General features: G+C 39.2%; 1 pseudogene; it reads right to left on the bottom strand.

Annotated features, from left to right (window-relative positions):
- Positions 1 to 2,008: 2,008 nt before the first annotated feature.
- Positions 2,009 to 3,957, bottom strand: LOC149007561 (tetrahydroberberine oxidase pseudogene; annotated as a pseudogene).
- Positions 3,958 to 4,609: the final 652 nt, after the last annotated feature.

Genomic DNA, 4,609 nt, shown 5'->3' with positions numbered 1-4,609 from the left:
AATCAGAAATCGAATTGAATCAAAATTGAACCGGAATCGAAATCAGAAATCTAATCTAAATCATAAATTAAACCGAAATCAGCGAGTTGACTCGCTGAGTTAAAAAAACGAGTTTGGTCCAAAATGGTTCAAACAATAAATCCGGTTCGCCCAAGTTAATCCATTCGGTTGGACCGATGACCGGTCAACCGGTCGACCCATTTGACCTGACGGGTTCAAAATCGGGTCGCCTTGGCAGGTCATGGGTCGGGTTGACCCGACCCGTTGACTCGGTCAAATTGCCACGTCAGCATCGCACAAATTAAAAAAAAAATCAAAAAGATGCTGCCGGATTCCGGCAGCGATTGCCGGCGCGTCCGAAGTCCGATGGAGACCCATAATATATCAATTTCTTCGTTTTTCCGAGATCTACTCAGTGGTAGTTTTATATTTTTCAAAATTCTTTCTAGTAAAAAAGTTATTGACAAAAAACCCCACGGTTTTGTTGAAAAAATCAGGAGAACAAATTCACAAGTTTCATAGGTTCCATTCTAGAACCCTAAGTTCATCAGTCAACAATCCTATGGGTTTTTAATCGATTCTATACAGGCTCTGATACCACATGTAAGAATATTTCTATCCAAGATCGCATAGATCGACTAAAAACACCTTAGTATGATAATGACACAAGATGATGATGAGCATACTTTTCTATGGTTCTATTTGAGACGAAGCGCAGCGGAAGTTGATGTTGGATCTTCTCCTCTAGACTCCTCCCTATTCACTGGCTTGATGGTATATCCTTTCTGACTAAGCAGATGTGATTGTGATTATGATTAGGGTTTAAAGGAGGGACCTAGCATCCTTTATATAGGCAAATCCGTTAGATCGTCCATCAAGATCTAACGGTTCCTATTAGCCCACACTAGCCAGTCCATATAAGAGTTCTAGTAACCGTATATTACCCATATCAGACCAATAAGAAACCAAATCAAAGTGTAACACAATCAATGAAGCCCACCTTATGTTAGAATATTCAATTAAATTCATTCATTGAAACCTGCACTGCTCCCGCTTTTATACATTCAAGCTCACCAGAAGCTCCAGGAGAGCTCTGCAACCCTAATTCTCAGCCATCATTGATTCAACCGTCGGAGACAAATCACCGATCCAGCTGATCGGCTCTGTTTCTAACAGTCTTTCGTTCATCTTGCAGGGAGGTGCAAGTTCCAATCGGATTGAGCTAGATCTAAACGATTTGGTGTAAGATTCTTGGTTCACAGATCCTGACGAAATTTGTACCAACAGCAACCATCAAGGGACCAAATCTTGATGGTGCTTTTGCTAATTGTGGTCTATGGTTGTGTTTGAAATTGAAGATAATTCTAAATCTGCCTTGTCAACAAACAAGGAAGCCATAAATAATGCTACCATGAAACTCATGGAGGTTTCGACCCTGGCTCAAGACAATGCTGGCAGCATATTTAACGCATACAAGTCAGACGGAAAATAGTGCTTCTAGTGGATGACTTTTTCTCTTGTTTCTTCTCAATCACTTCCCCAATTAGTTGTACACATCAGACGATAAAACTATGATAAAAGCTTCACGAATGTATTCTCAAACTCTTTTTATATCAGAAAATTGTCTTGCAACTTCATCCTTTTCACACACACACGTATATATATTTCTCGTACTTCACTGTTTCACATACATATTCAGTTCACACAAAAAATCCTTCTAAGTCAGCTTTTTTTTACTTTTTTCTTTACGACTTCATTTTTTTCATCTCTGGCCATTTTGTCCCCTTTTCTTGAGTAGTCATGTGTAAAAGGAGTGGGCAGGCCTTGATACAATGGTCAATGGATCACAGATGTAATCTAACATCAAGTATCAAAACAGTCGCTTAGCTAAAATTGTTGCCTAAAGTTGCATTGGAAAATTGTTACCTAACTAATTAATGCTTGTGAGGATGCAGGTTCCATAAGGCTCAGACAACAATCCCTTCCCCAATAGACATGTAATCAACGAAATCCCATCTACACTGTTCACATCCAGACCATTCCCTTCTCACTAGGTTGGACCCGGTTCAACCATTGACAAGCCCTTTCTGAGCCAATTCCTAAATCACATAAAGTAACTGCCAACACAAACTTACATTTATTAAACTGGTCATAATCCAAATACAAAGCACATTTAAAAAAATATATATAAATATAGAAGTACTAAACTACCCTATCTAAACATGTTCATGACCCCTTTGATGACTTTATTCCATTTTTTCTTTCCAACTATTAGTAAGGCACCTTTAATTAATAAGGCCACCCTCTACATGTATGTTCAATGGTGGAATGCTCTGCTCATTTCTGAAGAAATTGCCTGGATCAGTCTTGCTCTTGACATGCACCAAGCGATTGAAGTTGCTCTTGAAGTACTTAGAACCCCAAGCCCTAGCATTAGAATAGCTTGTTTGTCCAACAACATTCCTGCCCAGATCAAGATCCCTGTAATTGAGGTATGCAGCTCTTGGGTTTTGGGAAGCATAAGGAGCCATGAAGTCATACAGCTTTCTGACCCAAGCTATATGTTTTTCAGCTTGTGGGTTTTCTTGTTCTGTCCATCTTGCAACGTATTGAATGTTGTATATGTTTCCAGCCCTGTGTGGGAAAGGAATTGCAGATTCTGAAATGTTATTCATTCTTCCTCCAAAAGGAAGGAAGAACATCAAGAATGTATCTCCTGCCAGTAGTGTTTTCCATAGAGCTTCCAATCCACTTTCTGGTATTGGCTCCCTGATGAAGTCCGATTTGGCCTTGAAGTAGCCTTTGAATTGTGGTGTTCTGTCAAGTAACTTCTCGATTGGTTCGCCATTGGTGTAGCCCCCGAAATAAAGTACAGATTGGATCCAAGACATCTCCTTCATGTCCTTGCTTGTGACACCCAATTCTGGGAAGCTTTTGGTGATCAGTGGAAGGAATTGTTTGGCACTACCAAGGAACAGAGAATTGAATGCTACCAGTATTGTTTTGTTCCCACTCTTATTGGTAGTAGGAAGAATGGAAACTCTGATGAAGACTTCTTCTGGTAGCTTATCAATAACTTGTTGATATTTATAGAGAACCTGGGTAGCACCATCTTCTATTGTTTTTGAAACACCAAAAACAGTGACAGTAGATGGAACAGGAACAAGACTAATCTGGTATGAGATTAGAACACCGAAGCTTGCACCTCCACCTCCTCTGATTGCCCAAAAGAGATCTTCCCCCATGGTTGCTCTGGTGAGGATTCTTCCCCTATAATCCACCATTCGAGCATCAATGATATGATCAGCAGCAAGACCATATTTTCTCACCATGGGACCAAACCCACCTCCACTGAAGTGTCCTCCAACACCTATGGTAGGACAAAGTCCTGCTGAGAAACCTAGATTCTTATTTTTCTGTGCAATTGTATAATAGACTTCACCAAGAATTGCACCAGACTGAACCCATGCAGTGTTATCCTCTGTACTGACATTGATTGCTCTTAGATTGCTCATGTCAAGCATAACAAATGGAGCATCTGCGACGTACGAAAGGCCTTCGTAATCGTGTCCACCGCTTCGAACTCGGAACTGTAAACCATATCTTCTGGAGCAATAAACAGTTGCTTGGATGTGGGATTCCTCCTTGGCTGTAACAATGAGCAAAGGTTTTGATTTTGGAGAGGAATAACATCTGAGGTTGTCAACCTTGGATTCTAAGATTTCTGAATAAGAAGAATTGGTTCTAGTGTAGATTGGAACATAGGATTGAGAATGGGCAGAGAGGCATATGAGAAAGTTGCTTGATTGGTCTGGGTATGAAACTGCAACTGCAGAGGAAATCAAAAACAGAAATGCAGAAAGTATAGAAGACAGAGCAGAGAGTGGTGACTTAATCATCCTTGCTGACCTTCCTTCTGTTTCTAATGAGAAGGATTTGCTTTGCTGCTATCTCTCAAGATTTGCTTCTTATAAATAGATCTACCTTGAGTTTGGGGATAGTTCTTCTCTTCGTTCAAGTCATGATTGATTTTCTTTCAACAAAATATTAATGTTGGGACCCATTAGGTGGGAAGCTATCTTGGGGTTCAAATTGAGTGAGAGTAATTAATGGACAACTAAATCCCCAAATGGTATCTAACGTGGAGTACAATATGGATGTGGCTATACCAATTCTATATTGTGGTCTTTGAAATAAACTTCAAATACCTGTGGCTTGTGAGTGGCTCTCCTTTTATGTCCTCAAACAGAAATTTTATAATGAAAGTGGTCAGTTTGATAAGTTTGATTTGTTATGTGTGCTTTGGGTTATTAATGAAACATGATTTCTACTAAACCAGGATATTTTGGGGTCAAATTGTGTTCGAAAGGAAAAAAAATAAAGTGAACATCACTGCCTAGATTTTGTTGAGATTTGCAGAACAACATATATGTAACACCCACACTATTAAGGGTTTTTATATTGATAATTTTCCAAGTTTAGGGTTTTGAGATCATAAAATGAGATTAGCTTTAAATGTTATAATCTTCTTGTTCCTTAAATGAAATTATCATATAACTCAGACGTTAGTGTAGTCTTTTCAGTGAACCATGTAAATTATTGTCTCGTT

Source organism: Hakea prostrata, chromosome 8 (assembly GCF_041222555.1).
Source record: "Hakea prostrata isolate BN-2017 chromosome 8, UWA_Hpros_2, whole genome shotgun sequence".
Lineage (NCBI taxonomy): Eukaryota > Viridiplantae > Streptophyta > Magnoliopsida > Proteales > Proteaceae > Hakea > Hakea prostrata.
The sequence above is the reverse complement of the archived record's forward strand: the minus strand, read 5'-3'. Positions and strand labels throughout refer to the sequence as shown.